The 24,004-nt window shown below is 32.3% G+C and overlaps 1 pseudogene; it reads left to right on the top strand.

Moving 5' to 3' along the window:
- The first annotated feature begins 229 nt into the window (after positions 1 to 229).
- Positions 230 to 10,496, top strand: LOC149565521 (transcription factor MYB17 pseudogene; annotated as a pseudogene).
- Positions 10,497 to 24,004: the final 13,508 nt, after the last annotated feature.

The following is a 24,004-nucleotide window of genomic DNA, read 5'->3' as shown; positions in this document are numbered from 1 at the left end:
TTTAGGTTGTAGCATTTCATTTTTTCATTGATAATTTGAGGAGAATCTTTCTCCACGTCGTATGCCCGATGAGAAAAAAAAAGTATGTGGTCGTGCTAATCTGGCCTTTTGCAAACTGTACATTTATTGAGGCGTGCAACAGTGGTAGTAAATTTGGTGGGGCCAATTTTACTGTTTATATAGACTGTCTTTATTTAATTCTGGTGTGGAAGAAAGAAACATAACAGTAATGACAAGAGCTCCATGCTGTGACAAAATTGGACCGACAAGGGGGCCCTGGACAACCGAAGAAGATAAACTTCTGCTTGAATACATTCAGAAAAATGGCCACGGATGCTGGAGTGCTCTTCCCAAACAGGATGGTCTGTATATTATGCGCTATGAAATATTGCTTTCATTTCATTTGAGGTATAATCATTTGAATTTAACACATACTTATTTGGCAAGGAATTATATACACATTTTGTTTACTGGGTAAGGAATTTCTCAATTTAAGGTTTTACATGCATCGCATATATGATATGATTTGCACTAGAAGTGTATTGAAATGAATGGTAACAATAATCAATTCTTTAAATTTCACGGTACCTCGCATTTTCTTCTCTAATCGGGCTACTTGTTTCTAAGGCTGGCAGAGAATTAAGATATTTGTTAATGAATATTTTGTTTTAGTTTTCTAGATAGAGAGAGAACAATATTGGGCCTTTGAACTTATGGGTATATATAGACTTAATTTTTTTTATTAATGTTACTAATATATGTAGAAAATGTATTTGGTTCTTAAGGTTATTATAAAGTTTGACTATTCTCTATATTGAGCTTTTACAATTAATTGTTAATCAGATAGACTGAATTGGGATCAGATACTAATTATATCTAGTTTGGTTGGTTTGTTTTATTTTGTTTTGTATGAGTGTCAATGTATTTAGAAAATGACAATCTGGTTCAAATTTTGATGTCTGTATAGTTAAATAATTATTACTTGAATTTTTGTAGGTTGTGTTTAAAAATTAACTAATGTTGTTTGTTGTCTGTGTGTTTTTAGATATGAGTGTGTGTGCATTTTCTTAACATCAATGCTTTGGGTCAAACTATTGAAAATTATAACTAAGAAAAAAAGTGGTGACAATAGATAACAAGACTATTTTATTAATTTGGCTACACAATAATATAAATTAGATAGCCTCTATAAATAGAGGACTTCCAGCTACAAATGAAGAGTCTAGAGTGTACATGTGGATGGTGCAATGTGACAGCACTAACACTTAACAACCTTACTATGTCTTTGAAGACATTCAATCATGCACACACATGGTGGAGTTAACTATAGTTTTAGTTGCAATAGGAGAACGACATGGACTTGGTCTATTCCAATGACTTTATCTATTCCAACACCCTCCCTTAATTTCTACCACTAAGGGCTCTTTATGTGTAAGAAATTACAATAAGAAATTCAAATAGAATAGGTCATGGCATTGAGCCTTGTTAGGTACCTATTTTACAACATAAAACATTTGGTTCTCCTTCTCATTATCAGTTTATTTCTTGTGTCATTATGATATGGATTTTTTTAGACCGGTTTTACCCATAACCATTTGGGATTTACCCCAACTAATGCAATTGATTTTCCTTTTTGGATTTCTCACCCAAACAAGTGGTTTAAACTTACCACAAACCTTTCAAAAAACTTTTAGGTTTTCCACCCAAACAAGTGGTTTTTTCTTAACACAAACTCTTCAAAAAATAATTTAAGTTCTTTCACTCAAACAAGTGGTTTTAGCTTATCACAAACTCTTATAAAAATGCTTTAAGATCTTTCACCCAAACAAGTGGTTTTGGATTACCACAAACCCTTCAAACTTCACAAAATCCAATAATGAGGAAACTAGCTCAAAACTCTTGTCATTCATAATAAAATTGAGTTCATATGAAAAATAATCTATCTACCGAGTCACATGGGTACCCAGCCACTGTGATCACTAATTCTCTAAGAATATTTTTTAGATACATGGTTCATCAATATGTTAAACTAAAAGAAAATTAAAAACTTTTGAAGTGTCGAGCACAACTGATAATTTAATCTACATGACTTTTAGTTTATTCTTTGGAACTAAAGATATCATCCCATCAACAATCCAAACTTTGTGCACTAAGCACACATGATTTATCTATAAACCAAACTAAGCCTATATAAAGGAATAAAATTAAAGTCTGATTATTTTCACATACCCTGCGACATGTGCAGTGGATGTTATTTAGTGGATGTGCTTTCATTGTATGGTTTATACTTATGCATTTGCTTATGTGATTTATGTATCTGTTATTTCTTTATGATCTTGAGACATTATACTTGGAACTTAAACTAATTAATTTAAAATCATTAAATGTGACTCAACGTAAAGGAACTCTTGAGGAATTTGAAACTGTATCTATATTTGCATATGTGTATTTGATGTATATGTTTATATTGCTTCCACATTAATGTTATCTTGATGTTGTTTAAACTTTAAAAAAAAAAATAGTTCAGTAAACATTGTAACATTTTAGGTTTATTTCTCTTGGGTTCCCGAGCGGGGTGTTACATCTGGTATCAGAGCCTGAGTTTCAACATTGGGAACTGTGGGCATTATGTGCGCCATCATTTGAGCAATTAGTAAACTTACAACGCATTTAAACGACAAACTTATATTGACATCAAACTTGAAACCAAACTGTTGAACAACAAACTTTGAAATGAGACAGATTCTAAACATGGAACTAAAAAAACTTATAAAACTTTTCGGATTATTGCTTTATGTCAGTTAGTTATGACCCTATGGTTATGATGGATTCTTAGATGTCGTTGTTGTGTTTGGGTGTTGTAGGAGAGATGACTTCTAGTTCTAGATCCATTGCTAGGGGATCTATTTCAGTATTTGTTTAAAAGTTGAATGTTGGATCAATATGATTTTCGGTTTATTATTAAACTGGAATCATATTGCTCTAAGTGTGTTGTAATGTTATTAGTAGAGTCATATCCTTCTATAGGGGGGAAGGGTTCAATGGGACCCGCACAGTGAGTCCTTTAGTGTTATCATTCTTGTGGGCTTCTAGGAGTAAGCCTAATTCTAGGGGGGGTGGATGTAGTGCCTGCCCCTAGTTCACATTCTATTATCATTGTCAAATTCTTTTAAGCTAATTTTATGCATTGATTAGTTTTAGAGATACTAGATTTACATTATTATGATATTATTTTACGACTTTGATTACAAATGCATCGGTTATTATTGCTTAGTTGATGTCATTCATGTGTTGTTAATGGTATTTTGATGATCCTAGTTAGTAAATGTGGTTTTTTTCATAAAAATGTTAACATGATGTCTTTAATGATGATTATGTTGTATTGATAGAGATGCATTATTATATGTACGCATTTGATCTTAGATTTGTGATTATTATACTTACCCCATACTTGCATGTGTATGGTGTGCGTGTTTATTTTATCTTTCTGTCTGATGTGTTTGATGTGGTTAAGGGAGGGAGTCGTATTCACCTGCTAGTCGGGATCTACACGATGAACCACTCCCCGCCATTGTCTGTTTAGTTTAGATATATTATATACATGTACATGCTTGTCTTTTATGCAGGATGTAGGTATCGGGCATCGACTTCCCTGAATTGCCAGGATGAGCGCGCCCTATTACAAATACTCAAATGGTGAGAATGGGAAGATAATGATGAGGTCCAATCCTAGCCATAAGCCTATAATACTTGTCCTGCAAGGAGGACTCATAACAGACTGTCTACCCTTTTTAAAACCCGTGAGTATTTTTGTGTGTATGTTGTTTTGTGAGTGTTTGATGTATTTTCTATTAATTAAGTCTAATTAATAGATTAAATTAATAATTTAATTTAATGGAAAATTATTATGATATTATGAATATTTAATTATATTTAATTAATTGAGAAATTAATTAAATATAAAGAATTAAATTGAAGATAAAAGTTTTAAGATTAAATTTAGAACGTAATAATATTTATTAATTTAATAATAATATATTTAGAGTTCATTTTTAAATAAATGCTAAATATTATTGTTATTTAAGTTAATAAATATTTATCAAATTAAAAAGTTCAAAAATAAATTAAAAAGTGAAAAGATATTAAATTATAAAAAAAGATTTAAGTTCGCATGAATGAGTTTTAAATATAAGAGATTAATTTAAAAGATAAAAACATGTGAACTTGAATAAAGGTATTTTAATAAAGTACGCATGAGATTAAAATTATAAATTAACTTTAAAAGCAAAGTCAAAGTGGAAAGTTAAATAAAGTAATTTAACAATTCACTTAAAGTGCATGAAGGATTAATAAAAGAATATCTTAATTAAAAAAAAAATTAATTGTGCATGAATGAATTAATTAAATAAGAGAGAATTAAATATTGGAGATAAAAGTTAAAGTTTAAATTTAGAACATGATTATATTTATTTAATTTAATAATAATATATTTAGAGTGCATTTTTAAATAAATACTAAATATTATTGTTATTTAAGTTAATAAATATTTTATCAATTAAGTTTCTTAAATGAAATTAAAAGTTAAAAGATATTTAATTATCATAAAGATTATAGTTTGCATGAATTATGCATGAGTTGAAAATAAAAGAAATTAATTGAAAAGATTAAACATGTGAAATTAATAAAGATATTTAATAGCATTAAGTGTGCATGAGATTTATAAGTTATAAATTGATTAAAATAGAAGTCAAGTGGCTAGTTAAATAAAGTAATTTAATAGTTCACTTAAAGTGCATGAAGAAAAAATAAAATAATATTTTAATTAAAAGAGAATTAATTGTGCATGAAGAATTAATTAAATAAAATAATTATTATTTTAGAGTTGTGGAGACAGAAACCCTAAAGGTAATTAAATTCTATATTAGAGGGTTTTGGGGTCATTATTAAGGGGACAGGTTTTCAAGGAACACACTTTTGGAAAAGGGAGCAAAGAAATCTTTGGAAGCTTGGAAGGGTTCGGATTAGCAAGGGTTTCACCATATTGTTAGCATCAGATCAAGGTAGGGTTTGTGAACCATTCTAGAAACACTTTCGGATCTTTGTCTTCTTTGTGCTTGTTGGAAATTGCTTTCTCAAATTTTATTGAATGAATATTGCTACCTTTCTTCTGAATCTTTTGCGATTTGATTTCTTCTAGGAATCGGGATTGAAAAACTATTTAGAAAACCTTGTTTTACTTCTGAAAGAAATTTAGTATTAAATTGAAATTTGGGTTTTGAATTAAAATGGAATTAAGAAATTTAAATTTGGAAGGGGTTTGTTTTTGGAAATGAAAATCTTAGGATTGAAAATTCGAAGGGTTCAATTTATTTTTCCTATCAGATTAATATCGTAAATATTATTAAAATATGTATATATTAAAATAATATTGTTATGAAGTTCGTTGAGAAAAATATTATAAAATAAAGAATATAGAATTATAATACAATTTTTAAAATTTTCATATATAATAATTTATCTAAATTTATTAGAAGGGTTGTTCTTCTAATAAACAAAATTATTGAAATTTGACTTAGTTAAAAAAAAAAAAATTAATAATAATAATAATAATAATAATAATAAAATTTAAAAAAAAATAATAATAATAATAATTTTAAAAAAAAAGAAATTAAAAAAATAAATAAATAAATAAATTTTTTTTTATAACCCCTGCCGACACCGTATGCTGCTGACGCAGGCTACGACAGCAGTGGTATGGTTAATAATATTTACTATTTAACCATTTGAATTATTAATGGAATTGGAAAATATTTCTATTTAGTAATTGAATAATTTAATAAATGATTAATATTACTTCTAAGTCTTGATATGTTATTATATGAACAAGAATAAGTTTAATTGCAAGGGTTAATTATGAAGGTTAACTGAAAAACTTACTTACTTGAAAACATGTATTAAACTGGAAATTTAAAACCTTAATTCAAACAAATACATGGGTGTATTGTATGAGTAATACTGAGAATCGTATACACTTGAATATACATTGAAACGCAAATTGAAATTTATATTGAAAACGAAAATTGAAACCTTACATTAATTCAACAATATATTATCAATCAAATCCAACTGTGAGACTATGATGTTTTCTATGTACTGTCTATATTTCTTTTTTGGATTTTGGTGTTGTTTAGATGTCGACCAGTCTAGGATGTACACTAGAGGTTTTGTGAGATTTCTTGGATACTATTATGTGGCTAGATGTTATGATGATTCTTGTGATTCAAATTGGAGTTTATACTTATGAGATTTGTTTTGTGAGCATTTATGTGTATTTGGATTTAGTTTGATCCATCTTGTTATCAGGTTGCCTGTTAAGGAACCAAGTTTGATTTTTATGGGTGTTGTGGTATGGGACACAACTGTGTTTTTATGTGCTTAGGAGAGGTTGTCTAGGTATGTGACTTGGGAGTGGCTTGCATAGGGGTCCAGGACCCAAAGTGGTAAGTACCAGGGTAACCTAATGCAAGTTATGTAATAAGTGATAATCTAGTAATTAAAATTTATGGGGGGAAACACACTAAAAAGATAAGTTAGAGATTTTTGATCTACCCATGCCTTTAGTGCTTGTATAGACTAAGGATGGGAATGAGATGAGTGCCTCGTCTTCTTGAGAGGGATTTCTAGTTTCCATATGTGTGATGTTGAGGGTCCGAGGTTCAGAGTAACCAGTCCAGGGTAACTCAACGCTTGAGGGTCCAGGGTTTATTAAGAGATCAGTCCAGGGTAACTCAAGCAGCCATGTGATGACATTCCCTAGTATGTAGCCTAAGTCTCCTCTGTAGTTTTTGTGTATCTCTAGTGGTGTACTTATTTTTGGATGTGGTGTACTTATTGTTGGTGGTGTATCTATTGTTGGATGTGTTTATTGTGGTTACTTACTTTCATTGATGATGATTGGTGTTTCATTATGTTGTACTTTTGACATGTGGTTTTTGACTTGAGATGATTATCTTTCGTTGACTTTATCTTATGATCTTGGTATTTGGTTTATACTTGGTTTGTGTATGATGTTTGGTTATGTGGTGTCGGTATTGGATTGAGTGTTCTTTCTTTGGATTATTTTATCTTCTTAAGTAGTATGTGTTACCTTTGAGATAGTTTTGGCTAGTAGGTATTCCATGCCTAGGAGTGTTTTATGTTTGATAGCCGTTTGTGGATCGTTCATTATCTTCCCTGCACGGTGGGAGTGGAAGCCTGACTAGGTAACCACGCGGTTGGGAGGTAGTGCCTTCTTACCATTTGGGTTCCCCTTCACATTGCCAGCTGTTGGATGTTCGTTGTAGAAGATGTACCTTTATCATTCTTATTTCTTATCTCAGAGACTTCTTTTCCGATGATGTATATATGTTATCATATATCCTGGTGTATTGTATCTATTTTCACATACCCTGCGACATGTGCAGTGGATGTTATTTAGTGGATGTGCTTTCATTGTATGGTTTATACTTATGCATTTGCTTATGCGATTTATGTATTTGTTATTTCTTTATGATCTTGAGACATTATACTTGGAACTTAAACTAATTAATTTAAAATCATTAAATGTGACTCAACGTAAAGGAACTCTTGAGGAATTTGAAACTATATCTATATTTGCATATGTGTATTTGATGTATATGTTTATATTGCTTCCACATTAATGTTATCTTGATGTTGTTTAAACTTTTAAAAAAAAAATAGTTCAGTAAACATTGTAACATTTTAGGTTTATTTCTCTTGGGTTCCCGAGCGGGGCGTTACATGTAACAACCAAGAGAATTTGAATCTGATCCCCAATGTGAGATGAGGCACTAAATCGGTCCCGATGCATGAAGTAGAATTCTCTTTAGCTATAATATTGCAAAGTTAGCAGTTGCTTCATCGGACATCTTTTCAAACCCATTTTTCTTTTTCTTTAATATAAATAGAAAATATCTACCAGAAGAACAAACCGCTGATCACCATGCCAAATTGCTCAAATCAACAAGAATCCAGCTAAAACTGTGCACCCAAAAAGTTGCAGCAAGCGCAATTGGCCCTCCCTCCAAAAAGATAAAAATGAATTGAATGCCACCCGTTTGTAGATTGATCTGAAACCTAGTGGCTCTAAAAGGGAGCGAGGCCGAATAAGAATAATTCACTCCACTTAAACGTAGACGGAAGATATTTTTCAAAAAATAGAATATTACTCAGTTGAACGGAATTATTCATTGGAGCACATTCCTCCACACCATCCTTTCAAATGTGTGAATGCAGGGAAGAGAGGAGGAAACTCTGATTGTTGCTCAATGAAATTAATGAAATTCATCCCTCCTACCAAATATTAGAATTTCACCCCAAGGAAAAGCTAACACTGCCCAAGAATCACCAATAGCTCTGACACCATATTGAAAATTAAAACTAAGAAAAAAAGTGGTGACAATAGATAACAAGACTATTTTATTTATCTGGCTACACAATAATACAGATTAGATAGCATCTATAAATAGAGGACTTCTAGCTACAAATGAAGAGTCTAGAGCATACATGTGGATGGTCCAATATGACAGCACCAACACTTGACAACCTTGCCATGTGTTTGAAGACATATTCAATCATGCACATACATGGTGGAGTTAACTACAGTTTTAGTTGCAATAAGAGAATGACGTGGACTTGGTCTATTCCAATGATTTTATCTATTCCAACACAAACTCTGTGATCTTTCTTAAGGTTCAGAGATTTTATGGATGACTCAGATGGTGGATCATAGAAATGGATCCATTATGCTGATGTTAAGGGAATCTATAAATAGTCAAACATATAAACATACAAACTGTATAGTTGACCAATTTTTAAAAAATCTAAAATATCATGAATTCACTTTTCTGACAAGGATGCTTCAAATAATTTTTTTAAAAAAAATTATAGCATTTGATCTTCATGATCTGCATAGTTTGGAAAAAAATATCTAAGTTTTCGTGAATCTAGAAAAATAAAAATGGGTATGACTTTGTTTTGTCTTTAGTGCATTTTGGATGGAAATTAGCCTAAGAATATTCACATATACTGAAGATTCTTGGTAAATTATTTCTTCTCCTATGTTATCTCGTCTACCATCTTCATCTGTTTGTTAAGATCTATCTCTATCTCATTTATTTTTCTTTTTCCACCTAATTGCTTAATACATATTGAATTTTAAACATATCTATGCTTAATGGGTGTCTACTTTAGAAAGGTAGACATCATCTTTAACTTTTGTGTGTGCTGTTACTTGTATGAACCTGACCAATTTGTTTAGAGCTGGAGTACACAGGTATTTGGTTGATTCATTGTAAATAAATTTGTATGTGCAAAATAAATGAAGTTAAACATATTCTATACAAAACATCAAACTCATGTGGCAGCATTGCTTGTGCGAGGTAGGTTGTAACTTAGGGTCCATTTGGCAAAGGGAATACAAGTGGAACAGACATATGTAAATTCTTAAAATTTTGAATTCTTTGTTTGGATGCACCAAATTGGAATTGGAATATGAAGTAAAATAGGAATACATTTTCCAATTTTAGCTCAAAAATGAGGTTTTGCAATTCCACCCAAATAGGTGGAATTGCAATACGTATTTCTATTTCTATTTTATTTATTTTAGAAAACATAAATTTTTAGCTCTGCAAATTCTCCATCAAATTCTGGCTGAACCTAATAGAAAATAGGAATACATACCCCCATTTTATATTCCAAAATAGCTATTCCTGTTCCCGCAGCCAAATTGACCCTTAATGTTATATCAATTACTATATGCAGGGCTTCTTTGGTGTGGGAAGAGTTGCCGCCTGCGTTGGACGAATTACTTGATACCCGATATTAAGCGAGGCAACTTTCAAGCAGAAGAAGAAAGAAGTATTCTTCACCTCCATGCAATTCTAGGCAACAGGTGGTAAAAACAAGCTGATAAACCAACTAGAAATTTTCATGATTATGATGGAGTAGTGATATTGCTAATTTGAAAATAATAAACTTTACGCAGGTGGTCTATAATAGCTTCGCAGCTGCCAGGGAGAACTGATAATGAGATCAAGAACTTCTGGAAGACCCATTTGAAGAAAAACCTGGTGCCAATGGGACTCGATCCTTCGACCCATGCGCCCAAATCTGAGGTGGGCAACAATCAGCACACAGCAGCACTGAGACACGCATCACAGTGGGAGATGGCGAGGCTTGAAGCCGAAGCACGACTCTCCACATCAGATCCAATCCTCTCGTCTGAGAATGAGTTGATGGAGAACGCTATTTTTTTGAAGCTTTGGAGGTCGGAAGCAGGCAAGGCCTTCAGGGAGAACTCTGATATCATGAAAAGGACAAATAGCAACAATAGCAGTAGTGAGGATACAATTAATCTAGATAATCATACAAATGCCTTTCCATGGACGGATACAACTGATCACCAATTGACATTCAGTTCTGATCTCCCAAATTGAATTGCTCACAACGAAGAGATGAATTCATTAATGCTGGGTGAAAGGAAAAACAATCACTCCTCTCTTAGCAGTGATGACTGGGAGGAGCTGTTTCTTCATGATTACCTTAATACCAATACCAATACGAATACTGCTGAGAGCGCCTCCAAAATGGCACAACGTAGCTCGAATTCGCAGCTGGAGTCAGATTGGGCATGTCAAGGAGTATGTGCAGATGAGGACAATGATAACTGGGACTGTGTACGTCGATATCTATGGACAGAAGACGAAGTTTAGGGGATACTGAATTTGCCTTTAAATTAACAGATTGTTAACTCCTCTTTCAAGGCAGAGCATTCGTTTTCTTTGTGAGATTCAAATGAAATGTAAAATCATACTAAAGGACTCTAGAAACTCCAGTTAGATTATTGAATAGGTTTAGGTCAAATTAATATTTAAGTTTGTAAAGTTCTATAAATTATTTATATTTAGATAGTTGTAGAAACGTCTATTTTTGTCTTATGTTGGTTAATTTAGATGTTTTCAGATATAATCAAAGACTTCTATAAAGAGGCACAATGTAATGTTTTTGATGATCACACAATGAAATTATTTTATAATTTCTATAAGTGCCTGTATTGTGTATTTTGTGTTTAATTATCATTATGGATCCAATCCATTCACCTCTATCAATTTGGTATCAGAGTCAAGTTGTGAAGTTCATATGATGAAGATAATATCTTCTAAAACAGAGAAGTATATGATTGTTGTTGTTCAACCAATGAGTTAGATCATGTGGAAGTTCTGAAGAACTGTTGGTGTGAAAAAAATTGTTTGGAGAAGAAGAAAATCATTGCTCTTGTCGATGAGCATTTTATTGGAGGCAGTTGTTTGTGGAGGATTTCTATTGTTTCCTTGAAAGAGACTATTGTCATGAAGAAGGAATTGAAGTGTTTGTAGAGCACATTGAGTCTATGAAAAGAGATCACAATCACTATCATTGAGGAGTGTCAATATGAATCATGGTAAGTATGAAATTTGATGTTAATAGTTGATGGTGACAAAGATTTTTAGAATTTTGTTTTAAGAGGGAGGTTTGATTTTCATTTGATAAATTTGAGTTTATTAAAATGGGAAAACAAGGTAAAAGAGTTTTAAAGGAAAATATAAATTTGACTCTTGAGATGGATTCTTTAAAAGAAAAAATATTGAAATTAGAGACATAAAAGTTTGCAATGATTAGAGAGAAGTAAAAAGAAAAATGTAGACTTTTAAATAAAATTAGTGAATATAAAGAGAGAGTGGAAGAGTTAGAGGACAGGCTAAAATTTGTGGAAGAAGTACAAAATTGATAGGTGAAGGAAACATGCAAGGTTAGAGAGAAAAACAAAGAATTAGAAGAAAAGTTAAAGTTGTTTGATGATGCTGAGAAAAAGAAGAAAATATTATTTGAAAATTCCACAGTTATTAAGAAGTCGTAACTTTAATTGGACCCAATATCCATTTATTAGTTATTAAATAATCTCCAAAATAAATTAAGTTACTTATTAAAAGTTCAAATCCACAAGATGGTTGGTAGAGGAAGAGGAAGAAGAGGCATTGCCCAATTTCAAAGAATCATACTGGACTTGCAAAGATAGATTGAGGAGCTTATTGAAAGAGTTGATAATCAAAGAACACGAAATGATAATGTATTGGAGGAAGAAACAAACAGAGGAAGCAATGATCAAATGGATGGAAATGTAGAAGATAAAGTTTAGGAGTTAGCATGAATGAGCTACGAAGAAAAAGTCCTAAGGGCTTTAGAAGGAAAGAATGATGGTATCAAAATTGAAGTCTCAAACTATGCCAGTAGCCTTTACGTAGAATAATTGATAAATTGGTTAAATGAGATGAGTAAATTTTTTAACTTGAAGCCTATGATAGAGGAAAAGAAGATGAAGTTTGCATGCACTAAATTAAAAGGTCATGCCATGATCTGGTGGGATCATCTCCAAAACGAGTGGGTGAAGAAAAACAAGGATAAGATCAAGACATAAAGTAAGATGGAAAAAAAATTGAGGTAAAAATTCTTGCATATAGATTATTCTCAAACTCTCTTTCATAGGTTCCAAAATTTGAAGTAGAACTTATCTTCTATGTAAGAATACACAAATGAATTCTATAAGCCATCCATACATACAGAACATCAAGAAGATGATGAGCAAATGGTGGCTAGGGATATAAATGATTTAAAATTAACCATCCAAGATGAGTTGAGCATGCATCATGTCAATAGTATGGAAGAGGCCTATCAATTGGCTCTAAAGGCTGAAGAGAAACAAAACAAACAATATAACTAGAGGGATAGAGGAGGATGAAGAGGCACATCAAACCCTTTTCAACGAAGTTCTAGTTATGGTCAAGAAGACTCATCCTTGGGATTCGATAAAGCAATAGATACTTGAGAAGAACATCAAAACCTAGAAAGAGGAAAGGGTTTTCAAAGAGGATGAGGCTATGGTAGAAGAAGAGAATGGGAAAATCAAAGGAGGCATTTTGTTTGCTCCAAATGTGGAGAGGAAGGACATAGGGCTTTTAAATGCTCAAACGATAACATGCCAGACAGAATGCAAGGAGGACAAACTAGAGTGAACCTGATGTAGACAGAAGAAGAGGAGAAAGAAGTCTCACCAGATGTAGGAGAAAATCTCATGATGAGGAGATCAGTGATCATCCCAGAGAAGGACGAAAGTCTTGCAAATAAATTTGAGAATTCATAGGTGTGAACTAACATCTTCAAAACCAAGTGCACTTCAGGTGGAAAGGTATGCCAAGTTATTATTGATGGGGGTAATTGTGAGAATATGGTGTCTAGAAGAATTGTAGAGAAACTAGGTTTACAATGTGAAAAGCACCCTCATCCCTATTGTATCGCATGATTTAAGAATTAAAAAATGAAGTCGCTATTGATAAAAGATGTTTAGTAAGGTTTACCATATGAAAGCTCTATAAGGATGAGATATGGTGTGATGTTATCCCCATGGATGCTTGTCATATATTATTAGGGAGACCATGGCAGTATGACAAGAAGGTCACACATAATGGCAAGAAGAATACATACACATTTTGGAAGGATGGCTCAAATGTGGTTCTATTACCACTTGAGGATGAAAGGAAGAGTGAGGCCATGTTTTCTAAGAAAGAAGTTGGCAAGGAAATGAAGGTAATAGGGTGTTGTTATTCACTGGTAGTGAAAAGGAAAGAACACCAGGAGAACCCAATACCATTTGATGCAATGAAGGTATTAGAGGAATTTTTTGATGTTGCCTAATGAATTACCAGATGGCCTACCACCAAAGAGGGATATCCAACACCACATTGATCTTATCCCTAGAGCCACCTACCTAATCAAGTAGCCTATCAAATGAATCCAACCCAACATGCAGAGCTAAATAAATAGGTCATAGAACTCCTGCAAAAGGGTTTGGTTAGAGAAATCATGAGCCCATGTGCAGTACTAGCACTGTTGATTCCAAAAAAAGATGGTACATGGAGGATGTGCACTAACAGTAGAGAAATTAATAAGATTACCATTAAGTACCAATTTCCTATTCATTGTGTCGAGGACATGATGGATGAATTGGTAGGTGTTGAGTACTTTAGCAAGATTGGTCTTCGATGTGGTTATCACTAGATTCATAGTTGAGAAGGGGATGAATGGAAGACAACTTTCAAAACAAAGGATGGTTTGTACAAATGGATGGTTATGCCATTCAGACTTTCTAATGCACCAAGCACATTCATGTGATTGATGAATGTTGTACTACAACCTTATATTGGTAAGTTTGTTGTTGTTTATTTTGATGAGATTTTGATTTTTAGCAAGAACAAAGAAGAACATTTACAACACTTGAAAGTTATCTTAGCTATACTAAGAGAAGAGAGACTATAAAAACTGAAAGAAGTGCAGATTCATGCAAACTAGCTTAACCTTTTTAGGATTTTTCATTTCTGGAGATGGTATCCAAATGGACCCAGAGAAGGTTAGAGGGATTCTTGAATGGCCTACTCCTACAAAGATAATAGAGATAGGGAGTTTCCATGGGTTAGCCACTTTCTATGAAAAGTTTTTTTTATGAATTTTAGTAGCATTGTAGCACCTATAACAGATAGCACAAAGGGAAGGGATTTTGCCTAGACAACAGATGTAGAAGAAAGTTTCAAGTTTTTGAAGGATAAGGTAACTACAACTCCTATACTTGCACTTCTGAATTTTGATAAATTTTTTGAAGTAGAGTGTGATACCTGAATTGATGTTGTTCTTAGTCAAGCAGTTAAACTTGTAGCCTTTTTTAGTGAAAAACTGAATGATATAAGGAAAAACTACTCCACCTATGATCTAGAATTCTATGTCATTGTTTATGCATTACGCCATTGGAGACACTACTTAGTGCCACAAGAGTTTGTGCTCTAAACTAATCACCTTTCTCTAAAATACATCAAGAACCAAAAGAAGTTGAATACATGACATGCCAAGTGGGTCTCTTTCTTGTAGGGATACACCTTTGTTTTAAAGCATAAATCTGGGAAACAAAATCACATTGTTGATGCCTTGAGCAAGCACACTTCTCTATTAACCACAATGGCAACCAAAGTAAATGTATTTGATACTATTAAAACACTATATGTTGTCGATGATGATTTTTGGGAAATTGTGGAATAGTTTAATGGTTTAAGCATTGGTAGGACATCTCATGTCAAAGGTGATTATTTTTAGTAGGATGGTTGCCTCTTTAAGGGAAGACAACTGTGCATACTGGCTAGCTCTATGCAAGAAAATATTATTCGGGAATTCCATAGTGGAGGGATGGCTGGACACTTCAGAAGGGATAAAACAATACACTTGGTGGCAGATAAGTTTTATTGGCCAGAGATCAAGAGAGACATAACTAAGTATGTGGTAAGGTGTAGAATCTGTCAAATGGCTAAGGGACATTCACTGAATATAGTTTTATACATGTCATTGCTAGTTCCCATTGAACTATGCACTTGAGTATGGATTTTGTATTAGGTCTTCCACACACTCAGCGAGAAGTTGTTTTCTTACATGGTCTACCAAAAACCATTACTTTTGACTATCATACCAAGTTCTTGAGTCATTTCTGGAGGACTTTATAGAAGAAATTGGGAACCAAGTTATAGTTTAGCAGTGCATACCACCCTCAAACTAATGGACAAATAGAGGTAGTCAATCAAAGTTTGGAGAATTTTTTACAATGCATTGTTGGTGATGCAGGAGCATCTTGCATGGAAAAATTATTGAAAAAAAAAAAAAAATCTGGAGGAGAGAGAAAGTGACAAAAATTAGAGGAGAAATAATAAATAAATAAAAAGGGAAAAAGGAGAAAAAGAAAGGAAAAGAGGATTTTTATTTTTTAGGTGCATAGGTGGCATAAATAGAAAATTAAGAAAAATAGTTGTCATTACATTAATCGAGGTGGCATCTTAGAAGCTTGTGGAAAGTTTCTTAAAATATTTCTTGTGATCCATAAAGGAAATGTAATTTTCTAATTGGGCCACATGGTGGTGCTTAGTTGTAATTCTAGAAGGTTGTGGATAAGTCATGCATGGGGTGGTAAGTGCCTATTTAAGCAAGGCATATGAGCATTTCTAATCAAGCTTGGAGAAGCTCGAGGAGTAGAAGCTTGAGAAGGAGAAGCTCAAGGAGAAGCTTGATATCATCTTGTGGGTGTTGTAAGGATCTTCAAGTATAATAAAATTTCTTGTGAAGCATTTTTTTTATTTCTATTGGTCTCCATATTGTTGCACTCTTGATTATGAGTGGGTAAGGGTGGTGTGGCCCTCTATCAGTTGGTGAGAAGCCAAAATAGTGGGACTTGGCATTACCCCAAGAATAATTTTCTTATAATAGTTTTGTTAATAGGTCAATAGGGAAATCTCCTTTCCAAATTGTTTATTGTAGAAATCCTTCAAATGTTCTAGATCTCATGCCTCTACCATTGGGTGACATGATTAGTGGTGATGGAGTGGCCTTTGTTGAACACCTATAACAACTCCAACAAGATGTCCGACACAAGTTACAACTCAACAATGACATCTACAAGATTCTTCCAGATGTTACTAGAAGACACCAAACATTTATTGAAGGTGACTTGGTCATGGTTTACTTACACCATGAGCAGTTTCATACCAGCACATATCACAAACTAAAATACAAAAAGATTGGGCCTTGCAAAATCCTTAAGAAAATTAATGATAATGCTTATGAAGTTAGTTTACCTAACAATCTAGACATCTCTCCTATGTTTAATGTTCTTGATTTACATAAATTTCATGGAAATGTTCCAGAGGTAGCTGATGGATAGGAAGTTGAGTGGTAACATCACCTTCCAAATAAGAAACAAGATACCATTGACCAAAATCTTGACAAACAATCTACTTCCACAAGGCACGGTTAATACAACCACTATTTAGTACAGTGGGATGGCTTAGCAGACACTAAAAACACATGGCTATCTGAGTGGGTAGTGTTGTAGTTAGATCCCTCCGAGTTGCATCACTTCACCAATAGTCACTTGTAGGAGCAACATTTCTTTCAAGAAGGGGAGAATGATGCCAGGAGTTCAGAGAGTTGTAACTTTTGGCTCAGATATGGGTTTTCTTAGATTTTTTTAGAATTTTTTCAAAATCTATAGTTGAGGTGGATTCCAATTGAGCCAGCTCTATTGGGGCCATTTCGATTTATTTTTCAAGAGCCAAAAGTTACATCTTGACCTTTGAATTTTAGTTTTCAAATATCTTAGGTGTTTTTTTGTTTTTTATGCTTTGTAATAACTCTCAAATTTCTTTCTAAATTTCAAATATTAGTTGGAAATTTTCCTTATGGTTTAAAGGGTAGATATAGAAAAATTTGAATTTGCTTTCGAAGGTTTTTTAGAAGTTACCAAAAATGGCATATTTTTCTAGTTATTGAAATCTACCAAATTAAAAAATTTCAAGTATTTTGCCTTTTTTCAAGTTAGTTGTTATTCAATGGAGTTAGAGATCCATGGAGAAGTAGATTTAGGTAATGAACAATTCAAAGTTTGAATTTATATTGAGTTTTGTCATGAGTTATTAAGTTCTCTGTAAATTAAGATCGGTGTGCTACATCAAGATAGGCTAAAATTTGTGGAAGTACATAATTGGCAAGTGAAGGAAACATGCCAGGTTAGAGAAAAAACTAAAGAATTAAAAGAAAAGTTAAAGTTGTTTGATGATGCTAAGAAAATGAACAAAGTTTCAGAAGAAAATTTGAAGAATTTGAAGAGGTAAATAACACGTTAAGAAGGAATTGACTACTCTAAAAGAATAGAAAGAATGCTTGAATGTGAAACAATTTGTATGTGATGTATTATGTCACACAAATAATTTGAGTGATTATATAGTTGAGAAATGTAATTTTTCTTAAGCTAAAAGTGTTTATGATATTTTGTTTGTTATGATAATCATAGTATTGGTTTGAAGATTATGGAAAGAATGAGTTTCAAAGGTAAAGGTCTAAGAAAGCATGGCAAAGGAATAAGAAATCTAATTGAGCCTACAGTTAGGCCAAAATATGAAGATCTTGGATATTGTACAGATAATGGAAATAAGAGTAAAGGTTCAAGAGAATTAAATGAAGGAATAAAGATTGTACAATGTTCACACTATAATAGGAAAGGGCACACAAAGGATAGATGTTGGGACTTAAATCTCTATGGTTTGAAGAGTCACTATGTAGAAAATTGTTGGAATAGAGAATCAAAGAGGGAATAAATGGTAGGTTGTATAAAAATGGATTGTGGATGTAGTTATGGATTAAATTGGTAAAAAATTGTAGGAACAATTAGACATTTATTTAGTTACAAATGTTCAAGTGTAAGAATGAATGCAATGGTATTGGGAAAGAGATTGAAGAAATGAACAATCAGAGAAGAGCACTCTCACTCTCTGAGAGGCTATTGATGATTGTATTATTCTATGAGGTAAACCAAATGATTATGCTTCTCCTCTTACTAGTGCTACTCTTGCTACCTATTAGTTTTATAAATGTTTATTGTTGTTTAGACTATCCTAAAAAATTTATTTGGATTAATTTACCCAAACTCTGTATTATTGTTTTCTTCAATTAATAAAATATATTTTGTGCTTCCTAAATTGCTATAGAGTGCATGAATAAAACTACTAAAAATTCTTTATTGCTCACAACTGTACTGACTCTGTTCCTTACGAATGTTTGATGTTCTTATTGTTTTGCAAGAAAAATCCCTTAAAGTGGAAAATGCTCATCTAATGAATAAGGTAAAAGACTGTCAAAACCATATCCCCATTGCCCTCATATCATATCTAGGGTCGTTTCTTTGTTTGAGAATATTAAAGGAGTTAAAGTAACAAACGACATAGAAAATATGACCCATCAATAGTTCATAGATGACAGTATTATTGCTGGAATCAACACTTTGAATGAGGCAGAATATATGTAGCATATTCTAGAGAAATACACTAAAGCATCAAGTCAAAGAATCAATTTTGAGAAATTAGAAATCTTCTTCTTAAACACACCCGAGGATAGAGAAGTTCAGATATGCAATAAACTAGGGTTCCAAAAGAGTACTTTGCCATTTAAATATCTAGGAATGTTCCTATAAAAAGGAAGCGAATCTAGCCCAAGATGTGAGCATATACTAGGGAAAATTGATAACAAAACAAAATTGTGGAAAGGAAGATGGCTGACCAAGGTAGGGAGAACTACTAAAATCAAAGTAGTTCTATCAACAATTCCCACCTACTAGCTCTCTTATACACAATTACCTAAAAAAATAAACCTAAAAATTGAAAAGAAACTCTGGAATGGATTAGAGAATAAAAAAAAGGTAGCTCTAATCAGTTGGAGCAATATTTGCCAACCTAAAGAACTGGGGAGCCTAGGAGTCAAAAATATAGAATGACAGAATGAAGCATTAGGAGCTAAAAAAGTGTGGAGACTATACCAAGAAAGGCACAAGAAATGGGCAAGAATCCTATTTAACAAATATCTTAACCCATTGGATAGTACGTCCTTGTTCAAAATTACAGAACCCCCTAAAGGTTCTGTAAGGTGGAACTTTATTATTAACCGCTAGAACCTGATATCCAAATACCTCACTTGGGATATAGGGAAAGGAGACAAAGCTCTATTTTGGGAAGACTCGTGGAATAAACATCCACCACTAAATTGTTCAGATATCACCTTAGAAGCTATGAATCACCTTAAAACAAAATGGGGGTCAAAAGTGAAAGATTATTTAGAGGAAAACAACTATGAATCAAGAAAGATGTGGAAATGGAAAACCCTCTCTAACTGTGGACTCAACCAGGTGTATCAAGAGAGACTTGAAAACATACTAAAAATTGTCCAATTTCAATTAAAAATAGGGAGGAAAAACTAATTTAGGGAGCCTCTAAAGATGGGATTTATAAAGTCAAAGAAGGGTACAGATTGATCACAAACTACCAAAGATGGGTAGCTAGTACCATCCCAATTAATTTATGTTGGGATCTAGCAGGACTCCCCAAAGTAGGCATGTTTCTTTGGGCAGCCATGCAAAAGAGAATACTAACAGCAAATAGAATTAAAGAAAAGGGTTTTGAGGGACCTTCGAGATACATATTATGCAAAGAAAGTGAAGAAATTGTAGAACACCTCCTATACCTTTGTAAATATAGTCAAGACTACTAGAGGTGGCTCCAATACAAACTCAATTGGATTGCCCCTCTTGCAGGTAAATGGATGGATCATCTAATGGGCTTGCCTAAAGACCCTCCTAATAAAATTTATTGGAAACTGTGGAATATATCCCCAGCAATTCTAATTTGGGAGATTTTGAAAGAAAGAAATCGTCATATTTTTCAAAATCAAGATCTTAATGTGCAAGCTCTCCTTACAAAGACTGAAGTAGTTATTACGGAAGTTATGCATAGTGATCTTAGGAAGAGACCAAGAGAAGAAGGAGCATTTAAAAAATGGGATGCAAAGATTAAAAAATTATGGCATTTTATCATTAATCCTACTCTCCACTATAAAAAGAAAAACAATCTAGCTAGGCAAGCTTGTAAATGGGAACCCCAATCGCTAGGATGGAAGAAACTAAATTTCAATGGGGCATCAAGAGACAATCCAAGTAAGGTAGGTATAGGATGTATTATAAGGGATGAATTAGGAAATTGGTTAGCAAAAGGATCCAAATCACTAGAACTATTGACTAACAATGTAGTAGAACTTGAAGTAGTAGAATAAGGTATAAAATTATGCAATAGCCTTAGCATTAAAAAGATCATGATTGAAGGGGATTCTCAAATCATATTAAATTCTCTCAGAAAAGGGGAAATGCCAAACTAGATCCTAAATTCTAGATTAGAAATGATACTCAAACTACTAGAAAAATTTGAAGAAGTAAGATTCTCACATATCTACAAAGAAGGCAACAAGGAAGCTGATGACTTAGCTAATAAAGAAATGGATGGAGAAAACTTATTAATTTATAACCAAAACTTATGATATTCTTTCAATTAAGTTATTTCCCATCTTATTCCCCTATCGAGATTTTACTAATCATTAAAGCAAACCTTGTACTAGATTATGAGTCATCTCCCTCTCTCTCTCTCTCTCTCTCTCTCTCTCTCTCTCTCTCGCTCATGTATGAAAATCTGCTCAATTATGACTTTGACTAGCATTTCTGAACCCATTAGGTTGTCCTTGTCATTATTTCTATTTCTAGATTTTTCCTTCTTAAATCCATAACTAGTGGCTTCAGCTTAGAAGTGTTTATATTCACTATAGTCGGTGGTCTACAAATATATTTTTTCCATGGATACAAATATCTATCTTTATCATGCGTTCGAAAATTGCACCATGGCCTTCTGTAGTTTGATTAAGCAAGAGAGATGGAATAGGTTATTTCGTCCAATAAATGACATGAGCCCAATTGCAGTTAGTAGAGCATTGAGTGAGGGGGTTTTCAATTATGAGTATTCATGGAGGAAAAATAGTGATATTTTAGGCCTATGGGTAGGTTGCCTAGCTAGGGCAGGGGTGGAGAAATGGGACATTGCTAGATTGAGCTACAACATTTGTTACCCCTATTGGTTGCTAAGGCTTGAGATAGTGGTAACTAACATTGATGCTAGGCTTTGAATCCCCCTTCCTAAAGCATACATGGAATACGAGTTGGATAGTCCAGAGCTCGCTAGAAGCCCAAAGCGACCGTGTCTGGTAATCAAGGACAACATTTAGTTTTTCAAAGAGTAGCCAAGGATGGAAGCAAGCATTAACTTCTTGCTAAGATGGAGATGAATAATTGAGGATCTTGGTAGAGACTAGCTCTTGAATTATTTAAGGGCCTTTGATGCATACATTCACTTGGAAGTAGATCTTTCTAATTTGGACAATGTGGAATTCTACCTCCCAAATTACGATAAATCAAGTAGAGGCAGGATGGCCTACGAGTTTCCTCCAGGTTCAAAGGCCACCAATCAACATGAGGCTTCAAAGATTATCATGGTTTCTGAAAAATAGTAATGACATACTTATCTGTAATTCTAGTCATGTTGATAGTAATATTTTGACCCAATTAGATATAGGGCTTAGTACTTACAATATAGGTATCGGTACATTACTTTCTATAGATTGGTTTGCAGTTATAGTTTCTTATTCAACAAGTTGGTTGAGAGGATGTATTTTATAAGCAATCCTTTTATTTTCCCGAATCTATCATGTATATGATTTCAATATGTAAATGCTATTACCATAATAGATAAAGAAATTAATTTATGATATTTCTTCTAGCTTCATAATCTAGTTAATGGTCTCTATAATTTTAGCACGCGAACATCATTTTAGTTTGTTAATTTGGGTTTTCCTTCGTTTGCATATGTGTCACTTTTGAGATCATTTTCTTGCCACGTATAGTTTTTGACATTTCCCTCGTTCATCTACTTTGACTTTACAGAGTGAGTTGCACTTATAATTAGGGATTATTCACATTAGCCCCCTTGATCAAACATTTATTTGTAATAATTTACTATCTGAATCTCAATTTTTGAAGATTATGTGCTATATGGTGAAGTTTTCTCCCTTCGGATTCTGTGAAACACTATCACAATTTATTTTGTAATTATGGTTTTCTAACTTCTAACACCCCTTTTTTTTTATTATGTCATGTCTTATAGAGATCAAGATTTCTATTGTAGCATGCCAGGAAGGTCTAAAACTCAAATTTAAGCATTTGATGATGTAATCACCTTGACATTATTTTTGATTTTTAAACTAGGGTATGACCCTTTTATTGATGTATAATATAGGACTTCAATCTCGAGCTAGACAAGAGGTTTTATTTCTCCATTCTTTCCTACCAGTGCCCATTAGAATAGAGGAACCCTTTTTAATTTTTTTTTTAATTAATATAAAAGATTTAAAGGCTATGACTGTTTACAAATCAAAAAAAAAATTTAAAAATGTAGAGTTCTTAAAAAAAATTGTACTTTTGTTGAAGAAAATTAAATTTTCTTCTTACCAAAAATAGTGTGGTTAATTAGAATGAATGAAAAATGTGATTTTTAAAATAATGAAAAATAAGAAAAAGAAATAAACATTTCAAATTTCTTTTAATCTTTTAAATTGTATGAGTTGCTTGGTCAATTGAATTTAAAAATTGAATTGAATCAAAGAAATAGTATCCTCGAACTAATAGACTAAAATAATTATTGAAATTCATGCTAACCATATGACCTCTAAAGATATTTGCAAGAAAGTAGCAAGTGCCACATAGTGGCATGTACTTGTCTTATAGTAATTTGTATTGATTTTATTGAATTTTTAATTTTTAATATGTAGTATATTTTAATAAATTTTATTCAATATAATGAAATTATTCTAAAAAGTAAAGAAAATTTATAATAAATAAATTTAAAAAGTAATTAGATAGAATAGTTTTAAAAAAATTACATTTCTATATATATTCTCCAAAACTAAATAGTTTTGAGTGAGAATATGTCCATAAAATTATATATATTGAGTGAAGCATATTCCATCAATACTAGATATTTATTTAATATGATATTTATAATTGTGAGAATTTATTTTTCTAGAAAGAATTAAAAAATTACAATAAAAATGAATAGAATACATATAACTAATTCTTAAAAAAAAAATTGTTTCATGATTCCATAATAATATTCTTAAATATAATTTATATTTACAAATTATATCTATTGTAATGCATTAATGTTTGTAGTAATTAATTATCATTATTTACATATAAAAGAATGATATTTATATCTATTTTTATATAAAACTATTTTAATTTATTAAATCTAGCAAAATTTTACAATAAATTCAAATATAATCTATTGAGAATTTATGTAAAAGATTGTATAAATTAAGATATAATTGAAAAGTGCCACGTAACTATCCATTTCACATGAATTTAGGCAAAAAATTTGTAATGTGGAGAACCTCCAAAAAAAAA

The sequence above is a fragment of the Cupressus sempervirens genome, chromosome 3, assembly GCF_028749045.1.
Source record: "Cupressus sempervirens isolate cs-2001-9-10 chromosome 3, ASM2874904v1, whole genome shotgun sequence".
NCBI classification, from domain to species: domain Eukaryota; kingdom Viridiplantae; phylum Streptophyta; class Pinopsida; order Cupressales; family Cupressaceae; genus Cupressus; species Cupressus sempervirens.
This window is presented reverse-complemented; position numbering and strand designations above follow the sequence as displayed.